Source organism: Salvelinus sp. IW2-2015, linkage group LG36, assembly GCF_002910315.2.
Source record: "Salvelinus sp. IW2-2015 linkage group LG36, ASM291031v2, whole genome shotgun sequence".
NCBI classification, from domain to species: domain Eukaryota; kingdom Metazoa; phylum Chordata; class Actinopteri; order Salmoniformes; family Salmonidae; genus Salvelinus; species Salvelinus sp. IW2-2015.
The window spans coordinates 23,152,536-23,166,224 of record NC_036875.1 but is presented as its reverse complement, the minus strand read 5'-3'; the positions used below and the strand labels follow the sequence as shown (position 1 = coordinate 23,166,224).

The 13,689-nt window shown below is 41.6% G+C and overlaps 2 long non-coding RNA genes across 2 annotated transcripts; both read left to right on the top strand.

The window, feature by feature from the left end:
* The first annotated feature begins 6,324 nt into the window (after positions 1-6,324).
* LOC139023747 (uncharacterized) lies at positions 6,325-7,072 on the top strand. The gene is made up of 3 exons (XR_011474903.1): positions 6,325-6,806; positions 6,887-6,922; positions 7,019-7,072. It is a non-coding gene; the product is annotated as an uncharacterized lncRNA (long non-coding RNA).
* A 345-nt stretch (positions 7,073-7,417) lies between these two features.
* On the top strand, positions 7,418-8,259 carry LOC139023753 (uncharacterized). The gene is made up of 3 exons (XR_011474916.1): positions 7,418-7,564; positions 7,842-7,952; positions 8,046-8,259. It is a non-coding gene; the product is annotated as an uncharacterized lncRNA (long non-coding RNA).
* The last annotated feature ends 5,430 nt before the right edge of the window (positions 8,260-13,689 follow it).

Sequence of the window (13,689 nt, the reverse complement as noted above, 5' to 3'; positions counted from 1 at the left end):
CCTACACACTGTTGCTTTTGTTTGTTCATCTTCTGCTGTGTGTTTTATGGCGTACTGCAACCCAAAAAGGTGTATTGCAGCCACCAACTGGACAGTTGAAAAACCAAAACAAGGTAAAAAGAAAATCCATATGTGATAGTGAAACTAACTTAATCCATCCAAATAAAAACAAAACTCCCTCTTCTTCCTTTCAAATCTCCATATATCCCTTCTCAGGCTCTAGGGCCTGAGAGCGTGGTACAGCACGGGACAATATTCCATGTAACTCCACTGCAGAGAAATCTCTCAGTTCCAGGAACCGCTCCCTCACATCCACAATAATATCTATCCTCCTAGACCTTCTCTCCACCTTGGCAGTGCCATTTATCACCATAGCTATAAAGGCCACAAAGTCCACCTTCTTAACCTTTAAAATGTCAGGGTCCTGCTTGTTATGTTACAGCCTTATTCTAAAATGGATTAAATCATTTATTTAACTCATCTTTATATACACAATACCCCATAGTGACAAAGCGAAAACAGTTTTTTATAAATTTTTGCAAATGTATTAAAAATAAAAAACAGAAATACCTTATTTATGTAACTATTCAGACCTTTTGCTATGAGACTCGAAATTGAGCACAGGTGCATCGTGTTTCCATTGATCATCCTTGACATGTTTCTACAACAGCTGACAGTGCATGTCAGAGCAAAAACCAAACCATGAGGTCGAAGGAATTGTCTGTATAGCTCCGAGACATGATTGTGTCGAGGAACATATCTGGGGAAGGGTACCAAAACATTTCTGCAGCATTGAAGGTCCCCAAGAACACAGTGACCACCATCATTCTTAAATGGAAGAAGTTTGGAACTGCCAAGACTCTTGTTAGAGATGGCCGTCCGGCCAAACTGAGCAATCGGGGGAAAAGGGCCTTGGTCGGGGAGGTGACCAAGAACCCGATGGTTCTCTGTGGAAATGGGAGAACCTTCCAGAAGGACAAACATATCTGCAGCACTCCACCAATCAGGCCTTTAAGGTAGACTGGCCAGACGGAAGCMACTCCTCAGTAAAAGGCACATGACAGCCCGCTTGGAGTTTGCCAAAAGGCCCCTAAAGGACTCTCAGACCATGAGATACAAGATTCTCTGGTCTGATGAAACCAAGATTGTAGTCTTTGGCCTGAATGCCAAGCATCAAGTCTGGAGGAAACCTGGAGCCATCCCTACGGTGAAGCATGGGCGTGGCAGCATCATACTGTGGGGATGTTTTTCAGCGGCAGGGACTAGGAGACTAGTCAGGATCGAGGGAAAGATGAACGGAGCAAAGTAGAGAGATCCGTAATGAAAACCTGATCCAGAGCACTCAGGACCTCAGACTGGGGCGAAGGTTCACCTTCCAACAGGACATCGACTCTAAGCACACAGCCAAGACAATGCAGGAGTGGCTTTGGGACCAATCTCTGAATGTCCTTGAGTGGCCCAGCCGGAGCCCGGAATTGAACCCGATCAAACATCTCTGAAGAGACCTGAAAATAGCTAAATGAAATAGAAATATCAACTCTTTGGCTTCATTCATACATTAGACCAGTCAGTCACGTTAGCAGCCTGTAGGCTTATCTACCACATTTAGGCTACTTAACATAACGTTCCCAATAGAAAATATCACTTAGGCTACTTGCATGACTTCTGTGAATTTAATTGCTGTGACTATCATCGTGGGCAGCTTGGCCCTCTGGCAATTCTGGCAAATATCAGAAGGACCATCTTTTATTGTGGTTGGTTGGTCGAAATTGACCCTCCGACAAAAAATAACATAAATATTTGTGTATATATAAATATATACACACAAACATTATAAGATAAGGTCTGGTGTGGCCAAAATTCCAGGGCTGAATTTTTGTCCCAGTCCACCCCTGACTATCATGCCTAGGCTACACTCAACCTAAGTACCATTCAACCATTCACCATAGGCTTTAAAGAGTAAACATTGTTGAACTAAACAGAAAATATATTTACTATGTCATTTGAGTTACAGAAGCCAATAACAATTAGCCTAGGTGCAATCACAAGTTTTCATCAGGGTTGGAAAAATGTAAACAGTTTGACATACTGAATGTTTAAACGATATGGTTGAGATGGTAAGAGGACTAATACAGTCAGGATAGTATAACTTATCATAATCATACCCAAGACATTTAGCACTGTCTTCCAATACGTTAGATTCAGAGTCAATTACTTTATATCATTATGGTGGGCTTGACAGGCAAATGGGAATTTGACCTGGTGTCACGTCTGCTCCTGAACACCATGGCTCAGATGGTGTCCAGCCCACTTCGGGCCTCAGCCGGATCGTCAGTTCTTGTTCGCCCAGCTGGTCCAGGAGTTTTTTTTTTTTTTTTGGTGACGTCGGGGTGGATTCCGCCGCCGATGGAACCGGGGGTGCCTAAGCCAACCCGTCTGGCTTCCACGCCCTGGCTGGCTCGAGAGGTTTCCTTGCCTCGGTTGGCTCGGCGGCTTTCCATCCCACGTCACACTCCACCGGATCATCGGGCTCCCTCTCTGCAGCGGGATCGACAGGCGTCTTGCCTCAGCCGGATCGTCAGGCTCCCATGCCTCAGCCGGCTCGCCAGGCTCTCACACTCCTGCCAGTTCGTCGTGCTTCCACGCCCCAACCGGCTTGCCCAGCGCCCATGTCTCGGCCGGTTCGCCCAGGTGGGATGCCGAGTGGTGCCCCAAGAGGGGGGATACTGTCACGTCTGCTCCCGCTTTTCCCCCCCTGGCACTCGAGGGCGTCAGGTTGTCCTGCATCACGCCTCCCTCGCTGCAGCGAGATTGACAAGCGTCTTGCCTCAGCCGGATTGTCTGGCTTCCATGCCTCAGCCGGCTCACCAGGTTCTCACGCTCCTGCCGATTCGTTGGGCTCCCACGTCCCAACCGACTTGCCCAGCGCCCATGTCTCGTCCGGTTCACCCTGGTGGGACGCCGAGTGGCGCCCCATGAGGAGGAGGCTACTGTCACTTCTGCTCCTCCCCCCCCCAGCTCTGTTCCCCACGTCTGCATTTATTTGTCTTTGTTTCCAGTATTTTTGACACTGTTCCTGTTTCATGCCATGTTCGTTATTTAGTAAATGTTTTACTCCCCGTACCTGCTTCGTCTCTCCAGCGTCATTCCATGTGACACCTGGACTTCAATTTCAACAGTCAGACAACCTACAACAAAAGAAACCCAAACAAGACATAACATAAGTCTACTGAAATCCACTGTCCTTCACTTATGCCTGCTCCTACAGCTCTTCAACCATAGTAACTGTCTATACAGTCGAGTATTGCAATATTATTTGACATTATCGGGGTGCAAAGAGTACTGAAATATCCTAAGGTAAAAGTACAGTTATTTTAATGACATTTTACTTGTGGTAAAATTACTGGTGTAAAAATAAAGTACAAGTAAAAAGTATCTATTTTAAAGTACTCGGAGTAAAAGTAATGAAGTTATTTAAACAATCTAACATTGACCTTGACTATAAACACGTTTTTCTATGGTTACCTGAAATGTCACACATTACCTTTTCCATACATAAAATGTAAGGGAGATGTAACAAATGTACTGTAGGAACTAAGTTAATTTTACTTTCTGTGTGTCCAAAAAACCCTCAGGATTTGTCCAATAAACTATTAACATTTGAAAAGAAATTAAACATACAAAGCAATTGATAAAAGCTATACAAATTAAATTGCATTATCAAAGTTTCCAGACTAAAATAAATATTTCTAATTGGTAAAAGCGACTCAATTACAGTACCGAGAGTAGTTGGTGGGACTTGCCACAGCAAAAGTCCCATTCTAAATCTTTGTCATACTTCAGCATGCAATTTTTAGTACACAGTTTAAGCGGGAAATGTCATTCAAACTTTAAATTGTACAGACCAGTCTGAAATATGTTGCTTGTATACAACGTTTTGATATCTTTTATACTTTTTAAACTATTGTGCTTGCCCTTGTTCCTCTTCATCTAATAATGGGATTTCTTCAACATTCTAAAGATCCCATGACTTCCAACACGCAATGCACTGTAAGATCTGCTACTTTTCACCACTTTCCCAAAATCTTAGACAATAACTGAGAGTGCATGAAAACTTAGTCGACATCTCTGCTATTCATATCTGAAACCAGAACACAAATAACTTCTACCAATCAAATGATACAGCCATTTTAGTAACTGCAGCAACTACATGTTCTGTTCATTTTTACAAATAACTGATATTGACTACTTTCCCAAAAAAGTTTGACAAACTTAGAGCGTATTAAATCTTTATCTACTTCTCTGCTATTTAAATCAGAACACTTCCTCCACTACCACAAAAATACTTTAAGAGCTAAAACAAGTCCCACAGTTTTACTTCATGTAAAATTACCATCTAGTTGTAATTAGTTACTTTAGAACTCTGGACATTATATCGATTCCACACAATAGTCCAATCCATGATTGCTAATTGTTTTGTTTAACTAGCCACTGCCATTAAATTCTAGGTGAAATCATTCACTGACAATTTATGCAAGAGATGATTTGGACATGAATGTGACAAAGACAGTTTGTTCAAGAAAATGATAATAAGCATTTGTTGGTCGTGGACAGCTAAAGCAAATCTGAAAATTGAAAAACCTGAAGATTGAAGTCACTACCTGCTTTAAAGCCAGACTCAGTTAGTACAATATAAAATATAAGATATTTGAAGTCTTCATTTTACTTGTTCAGTGCCTTGACGACACAGCACTGGAAATACCAGAGCTTTTTTCCATTTTCCCCTTCAGGTTTGTTTATATTTTGCAGCTGATTTCTCAGCCAGGTGACATGATGATGTAGGGCTCGTGTAGCCAAAACGTAATCTTGCTCATGTGCTGAGTGATGTTTACTACTCAACTGTCACTGCCATAGTGCTAGTTAGCCTTGCAGTCAATTCAGTCGGATTATAACCAAAGATACTGGTAAGAGGACCTTTTGGAATAAAACATTCAATTATTTTATGTAATTAGCCATCATCCGTTATATTGTACAATGTTTTATTAGTCATCATCTATTATATTGTACTTTGTTCTGTTTTGGAAAATAGCTCGTTTCTGCCAACCTGGGGCCTGATGCACAAAAGTAGAATTAAGACATCCGGGATAAATGACTCAGCTGAGCTCAATGAAGCCAAAACATGTGCGTCCAGGCTTAATTGGTTGCACAAAGACCAAGCCAGGATGAGCAGACACGGATTCATTAAGCCAGGTGAAACCAATCCTGGATAGGTGCGCGCTCACGGCTCACTCAAATAGACCCCGCCACAGATCACAGATTAACTGATTTACCATGGCAACTAGAGCYGCGTACTTTTCCCCGTCGGAAGCACAAATCCTCATGGAGGCATACGAGGAGGTAAAAKATATAATTAAGAAGAAAGGCAACACCGCCACAGTGATAAARCAAAGAGAAAAAGCGTGGCAAAGTATTGCAGACCGCCTGAATGCGTAAGTAGTGCACAATTACACACTCACCGCTCCGCTGAAACATCACAATTACAATTCAAATATTTAATTCACATCTCCAAAAATGCAGTTGTACTGTAATTATGAAACGGTTAAATGTTTAATTGAAATGCACTGCAGATATGAGTGAAATTGTGTAAAGTAACTCCATCACACTGATATATCAAGCATATGAATTAAATTTTTTGATTTTTTACTGAAAACAAGACAAAAATACCAAGTAATTTTTTGCAGTGTGACTCCATTAAGTGTGTGTGTGTGTGTGTGTGTGTGTGTGTGTGTAGATTAAACATGAACGGGCCAAAACGGACATGGCAGCGGTCAAAATCAAATACAAGAACATTCTGCAGAATGGTATGGTCCCTGACTAATATTTAACAAAGCACAAGCATATATTGTACCCAGAAGGTGCCTGCTCACACATTGTCTGTACTGTTTTAGCAGTGAAAAAGAATACCCACAGACAAGGCACGGGTGGTGGGTCACAAGGCTGACCTTACCCAGCAGAGGACATGGCCTTGGAGCTAAATAAAGGCAGGCCCGTCTTAGAGGGGATCCCTGGGGGGAAAGAGACGAGCATAGGTTCCTCCCAAGATGCCACCCGCTTCATTCAAGGTATGTCCTTCCATCTCTACATGGGAACAACACATTCATATTGAATCAATTTGGACTGTCTGACTTTGGTTTACCTATTGCCTTGCAGTGTCTGGCAGCACTGTGTCCTGTTAGAGCCACCAGCACAAGCCCCAGACGATGCTGATCAGTGAGTACTCCATCAAAGGCATACTGTAGGCCTGGCATGTCTTGTCTATAGCTTCAATATGAATCCGATTAAATGTGATAGGGTGAAGGCCCCAGTGCAGCAGCAACAGCACATGATGGAGACGATGATGAGGAGGAGACCATCTCTCTGGATTCCAGAAGGCATGAGGTATCATGTTAAGACTGTGAAAGTACTATTTACTCTACAATGGTGAGGAGTCCTCATCAAAATCAAAAAATCTAATTTCTTTTACAGGACCCAGATGCTATACAGTGGGAAACCAGCCTGGCAACATAGTGCGTATTAATAAAAGGACACCACATCCTGCCAAATTCCAGCTGCGCTAATTGTATTGTGTTCACAGAGCTCACAAGCTATCAAGAAGTTGTATGGCAACCACCTCCGGCGCCAAATAGAACTGGCAGACATAGACATTCAGTACAAAGAAGAAAAGATGGAAAATCTTGCACTGGAGTCCGAAATAAAAAAGAGGACAATTAGGAACTGGACCTTGAAAAAAAAAACTTGAGAGGGAGGTGAGATATGCCTTCAATGTACACTGTTATGCTAACTGTAACACAAATGTATTAATCATTATTTTTCTTTCCTCCCCCAGCTCCAAGAAGATGACACAGCTCAAAATAAAAATTAGGTATATTCTCGTAAAGTCAAGTGAGCCATGACATATGAGCTCTTATTGTGAGCACACAGGACGGTGGCATCTTTCTAAGTTTTTTTATTTTCCCAGCAATCAGTACAACCAAGTCATCGTTATAAGGCATTGCCTCTTTTGCCCACCCCCCAGCACCAGTGTGGCCACTAGCCTATATGAAGGCCCAAAATTGTGTGTTCCTTTCTGCTCTGACAATGGCATGCCATTCGTGCGCGATGTGGTGGATGAAGAAGCACTTGTGCTAGGAGAGCCTTCAGGCGAGAAGGGTCTTCAGGGACCGGTTGGACCCACTGGCCTTCCCTGATGACCATCTATATGAAAGATACAGGTTTTCTGCAGATGGCATCAGGTATCTATGCAGACTACTGGGTCCCAGGATTAAGCACCGCACTGCACGGAGCCATGCACTGAGTGTGGAGCAAATGGTTTGTGTGGCCTTGCGCTTTTTGCTAGTGGAGCCTTCCTGTATCAGTGGGGGATGCAGAACAGCTGAACAAGGCCACAATTTGCCGCACAATAAGGAGTGTGTGTCTGGCTATCAAAGCATTAGCAGATGTCTTCATCTCCTTCCCTGGCCACAGAGACTCTGTGACATCAAAGAGGAGTTCTATAGGATTGCAGGTAAGAGGATCTACAAATTACAGGACAACTGTTAACACATAGTAGGATACTCATTACTTTGTGTGACAGGTTCCCCAATGTCATTGGTGCAGTGGACTGCACACACATAAGGATAAAAGCCCCTCAGTTGCCCATGAGGCCGATTTTGTGAATAGGAATCCTTTCACAGCATTAATGTTCAGGTGAACATAACTTTTTGATATTGTCCATTGACGAACACTCTGCATTGCAGTGATGTGCATTGATTGGTGTAATATTCCTCATCTTATGATTTCAGATGGTCTGCAATGCTGACTGTGTGATCAGCAATGTTGTGGCAAAATGGCTGGCTCAGTCCATGACTCCAGAATCTTTCGGGCCTCTGAAATCTATCAGTGCCTATCACAAGGTAAGCCACACAACCCCTATTTATAACATCATGGCTGTGTCAAGAATATCACTGTGTTTATGAGGTAGTAATGATGAGATTTTGTGTTGACAGGTGAATTCTCTGGTGTGTTGCTGGGAGACAGGGGGTATGGCTGCCAGCCTTTTCTCCTGACACCTTTCACAGACCCCCAGGAAGCACAGCAGGCCTACAACCATGCCCATGCCAGGACCAGGGCCAGAGTTGAAATGACCTTTGGCCTCCTGAAGGCACGCTTCACTGCCTTCACAAATTAAGGGTCAGCCCTGTTAGGGCATGTGATATTACTGTGGCTTGTGCTGTCCTCCACAATGTGGCTGCCTGAGAAGGAGAGGGCCCCAGAGTGCCACCGCATGGACTGGGACAATCCGGCAATCTTCCCTGATGACGACAGTGTCGGCTGCTGAGGAATATTGTGTTGAATTATTTTAGTTAGTATGTGTGCTTTCAATTTTGGTTAAATATGTCCTGCGGTGGCAGAGGACTTTGGGTTTTTTTGGGTTCGTTTTTTGACGAATTTGGCCTCTTATGATGTTTGTGCGGTATACTGTGTGTAATACAAGGCTGCAGGGAGGCTACTGCATCCATTCATTTGTCTGTTCAGTTGATGTGTATGGTTTGTCCTGCATTTATTTTAGTGTGCAGACATGCAGGGTGTGTTATATACAGACCTTTGAATGTGTATGTATCATTTTGTATAATATGCTTGGATTCTGTGCTTTCCATCTTGTAGAGTCACTGTGACTTCAGTTTCGAAAGGAGCTGATGGTTTACCTGCTTTTGTTTGTCCTTATTCAATAAAGGAACATAATGTTACACATTGTGTTTTTATATTCATATGGAATGTGTATTTGTTTATATGACAGAGTACTAGGGCCACACTGAAGAAAAAGGATAAAGTCATAAATTTATGAGGCTGGTTCTTTCTGCAGAAAGCTACATATTGTTTTACAGTTTTGATACTTATGACAATGTGATACTTAATATTCTGGCACATCAGCATGTCTTTGTTTATGAAACCATACTGAAGTACAATTTCGAAATGCCCCACATCTGTCATTTTAACAACTGTCCTCCTTTAAAACAACTGGTTACAATATTATGACTTTGTTTTTTTCCCCTCTGTGGCCCTAATATTCTATAATTTTATATATAGCCTTATAGTCTATGGGAAACTGTAAATTATCTAATGATAGCACATTCATCTAAAAATCATTTTTTTATCCAAAATCATTGAAATTAATGATCACAAACGTTTAAATAATAACAGTGGGTCTAGTTATATGTGATAACAATGTATAGTGAGCAGTGAAATAACTATTGGTTTCCATTTGTGGTGACTGCTGACTGACATTAGGGATGAGATTAAATAGATCCTGGAATTTAGCCTGGTCTGGAGCAGGCTAGCTCCACAGAATAAATCTCCATGGTAATTTATACCATAACATATCCTCCTGCCCCCTATCCATCTTTAGTGCAACCGGATTACGGATCAATTGAGCCAGGATCACCAAGATATCCTGGCTTAATCCCTTATCCTAGTTTTGTGCAACAGGCCCCTGTTCTGCATGTTCTGTAGTGTTTAGCTGTGTTCTGCCTGTTGTTGGCTACACTAGGCAGCTACTAGTAGCTAGCTGGCTAAATTATTTTGCTAGCTAGCTAGCAAAATAACTGTTAGCTAACCTTAAGCTCGTCGAAATCAAAAATCCTTGTTTTCATTTCATGTATTTGCAAACATTGAGTATATTCATGTTAGCTAATTAGTCATGTTTGTCTTCCTTCCACAACATAAAAATCCAAAGAGCTAACGTTATTAGAAATGTCAGATCACGTCGAGGTAATATAGATAATATCTAATGACCATATGAATGTATCAATAGTTGTAGCTACGTTAGCTATCAGTCATAGCTAGGTCTATGAAATATTTACAACAAATAAGATTACCATCTAATTGCTATTCTTACATAGAGCATATTTTCTGTCAATTGCTGGCAGCACCATTTCACCAGGTCAAATTTCTGACACAGGTCAAATGTACTTGGCAGATAAAAGGTGATCCTGATTCTTGAAATTATTGCTTTTGGGAGAATCTGCTGCCTGAACATGGCACACATAGAGCCAGGGGCAGAGGTCCAAGGGTCCGTGGAGGACTGCTGAGGCCCAGTGTAAAGACGGGCCCATGTAGAGGGCAGGGCAAGAGGATCAAACAGGGCCAGGAGAGGGAACAGGGGGACAGGTAGAAGGGGCAGAGGCAGAATCTGGGAAATATCCATGGCTGATAGGGAGAGAGTTGATCATCATCCTCAAGATAGACTTGCACAGGTGAAGGTTTGTAAGCCACATTACATCATGTCTGATTAGTCTAAACAAAATCTAGACCAGATTGTCAACTCTGGTTCTCATGTCAACCAGGAAATATAGCTCTTTTTTTTATTCACTTTAGGTGTATCTTGAACAGCTGTTCGAGAGAAAGAGGCATGGTGTCTTGATGATGCTGGAGAGGACACCAGAAGCAGTTTGATGTGGTCCATCTCATCCAGGGAGGTGGTGGAGGTGCAGAAGGAGGCCCTTTTTGGTGCACCTTTGGCAGGTGTCAAGAAATGCCAACTGACATGGAGAAGTGCTGTGGTGGGGGGCCAAATACCTGCATCAGTACAACGCTGCACATACACTTACTGCTTGGAGGCTGGAAACATCAGGGTTGATAGTAATGATCTATTAGCCCTGGATGAGAGCACAAAACAGGGAGAAGACCATGCAGTTTTACAGGCATACTGCCTACCAGCAGTTAATCTGTTGGCAGCATGGCACGCTTTCGGCAGGGCCCCAGAATTGTTATTCCAAGCTGCTGCGCATCAGAGACACTTTCCCAGACCCTAATGGCCAGTATAAAGGATTCACTCCTGGCAGACTGACCTAAAGAATTGTCCATGTATTTTGAAATGTTTTGTTTGGTTATTTTTGTATATGTGTTAGCTGTTTAATAAAACAGCTGATGTTAGACAAAGGTTGAATATAGTGTAAGTGCACTTTTTTTTGTTCCACAAATAGTTCAAAATGTTTATATGAAACAATCATAGAACAAATAAGACTAACTACATTTATTTAGACATAAGACAACATTAATAAGTGACAAAGTATTTATAAGGTATATTTATAGGTGGATTGAGTAGAGGGGACTGCATAAAACATTATCAATAACATGAGGTTAGTTACAATTGCTATTAATAAGAAAATGTGGTATATTTAATTGAGTAGATGGGACTGTACAATAACATAATGGTTATTTGTAATTGTTATTTACAAGAAACTATAGGAACTAATAGTTAGCTATTGGTATTCAGTGTGTATGGACATGGGGTTTCCAGTCATTGTAGCTGTTCAGATTCTAGGGAGAGGGAGGAAAAGATACATCTAGAAACACTCTGTTTGACCGTACTTTTTAAAAACACTATCGTATCACTCATACATAGCCCTCAGCTGACATGTGCCTGAACCAGCTCCTGGATGGGTGGTGGTGTAATGTCAGGGAGAAGGCCAAGATTACCTGGGTCACTGGCTACACGAGGGATGATCCTTGGCATTCCTATGCTGGATGCCAACCTCAGGGATGTAACTGTTGGGTTTTACTGGCCCTGCAAAAAAAAAAAAAATCTGTAGTAGCTGAGGGTATAGAACACAGAACAGCAAAGAAAGAGTAATTACTATTACAATATCAAGATATAACCAATAGGCAGTAAAATGTGCTGCTGCACTGAACAAGTTTGGGCAGGTTTTGGTTCTGACTGGAGTTGTACATAATATATATATTTTTTTTCTTCTTCCCAGAACGTTAACCATGTGTGTTCTCTTGTTTTGACTGTTCTGTAGTTTCGACCCAATGATTCGTCTGACAAAAAGAACTTTGCGTACCCCAGGCCCAGGCATGGATCAAAGCTGGCGAGACATTCAATGACATCATCAAGAGATATGCTGGACCCTATGTCAGAGAGGTGTTTTTGGGACCACATCGTTTCTATTGTCCTGCTAATAGCCCTTGTGAAAAACAAGTGTTTGCGTCTTGGTAGGCTGTCATTGTAAATAAGAATTTGTTCTTAATTGACTTGCCTAGTTAAAATGCAAAAAAATAATATTATATAATACCTCAGGAATTTACCTGGAGTAGGAGTGATGCAGTTGTCGCTGACGTGGATGAGGCAGAGGCTCAAGTGTTTCCACTGTACAAGATATCTGTGGAATGGTTACAGACAGTATACAGGTCAGAGGTCAAAAGTCTTATATGCAAATAACAGGATTGGGTTGTGCAACTGAAAGTGGCTCGCTCAATCTTTACATACGTCCCTCCTTTCTCCCTCCCTAGAAGTAATCACTTATTAGAAATGACTAGACAGGTAAAAGCCATGTAATGGAGCCCTTGGCTTCACCTGCCCAATCCTGTCTAAGCAGCGATTACTTTAAGGAGGGAGGAAGGAGTTGTGACTGTTTGAGGTTGTGGACAGGTGTCTTTTATACTGATAACAAGTTCAAACAGGTGCCATTAATACAGGTAACGAGTGGAGGACAGAGGAGGCTCTTAAAGAAGAAGTTACAGGTCTGTGAGAGCCAGAAATCTTGCTTGTTTGTAGGTGACCAAATACTTATTTTCCACCATAATTTGCAAATAAATTCATTAAAAATCCTACAATGTGATTTTCTGGATTTTTTTTTCTCATTTTGTCTGTCATAGTTGAAGTGTACCTATGATGAAAATTACAGGCCTCTCTCATCTTTTTAAGTGGGAGAACTTGCACAATTGGTGGCTGACTAAATACTTTTTTGCCCCACTGTAAACTGATATGAGAACAAATCAGCAGGATGTCATCTGAATATTGAAATGTAAGCCCATTTCCAAGGGTCAAAGGTAACAATGGGGCAAAATGGGCATAATGGAAAGTATCACCCATAAACAGAGCCTTGATGCATGAATAGTATGTTTGTATACAGTTACGCTTTAAGACCAGCACATACACAGAAAAGATCCGGTTCATTTTCACTCATTAGTTCCAATGTCTCTGCCCACACTGTCAGATCCTCAAGTTAGTGCTTGTTGTTCGGAGCATATTAGACACTGTATGAAAAGTTGTGGTTAGCCAATGGCCTACTTGGACCAAATTGGAGAAATAGCTTTTGTATATGCTTGACTTAAAGCATAATAAATGACAAAAGTAACTAAATGTTTTCTGATATGGTCTACTACATCATCTGAGAATGGTCCTTGGTGGTGCTGCAGACCACCAAGGTAGCAGAAAACATCGTTTCAATGTTTCTGTATATTGCATAATAAAGAATACTGTTATGATAATACATGCCTACATGTTTGTCTGATAATGCAGTCAGTCATTCTAGTCAATTACAGGGTATTTCACCTACATACAGTGGGGAGAACAAGTATTTGATACACTGCCGATTTTGCAGGTTTTCCTACTTACAAAGCATGTAGAGGTCTGTAATTTTATCATAGGTACACTTCAATTGTGAGAGACGGAATCTAAAACAAAAATCCAGAAAATCACATTGTATGATTTTTAAGTAATTCATTTGCATTTTATTGCATGACATAAGTATTTGATCACCTACCAACCAGTAAGGTTCGGCTCTCTCACAGACCTGTTAGTTTTCTTTAAGAAGCCGTCCTGTTCCCCTCATTACCTTTATTAACTGCACCTGTTTGAACTCGTTA